Consider the following 329-nt stretch of genomic DNA (forward strand, 5'->3'; position numbering starts at 1 on the left):
TATGGAGGAGTGGGGACTCAAACCTGGTTCTCCCAGATTAGAGTCCACGCTCCTGACCACTACACCAAACTGGCTCTCAATCTAGAATGTGAGCCAGCAAAGCCACAGAAAGAGTAATTTTGGATGTGGAGCCATGATAGTCTGTGTTCCCAACTCTGGGCTGGGAAATTCCTGGAGATTTAAGGTTAAAGCCTGGGGAGGGACCTCAGCTGGGTATAATTATTTATTTATTTATTTTATTCGATTTATATACCGCCCTCCCCAATGGGCTCAGGGCAGTGTACAACAGTTAAACATACAATTAAAACTGTTAAAATAACAATTTACAG

This window comes from Gekko japonicus, unplaced genomic scaffold, assembly GCF_001447785.1.
Source record: "Gekko japonicus isolate JY-2015 unplaced genomic scaffold, Gekko_japonicus_V1.1 scaffold3760, whole genome shotgun sequence".
In the NCBI taxonomy this organism is placed as follows: domain Eukaryota; kingdom Metazoa; phylum Chordata; class Lepidosauria; order Squamata; family Gekkonidae; genus Gekko; species Gekko japonicus.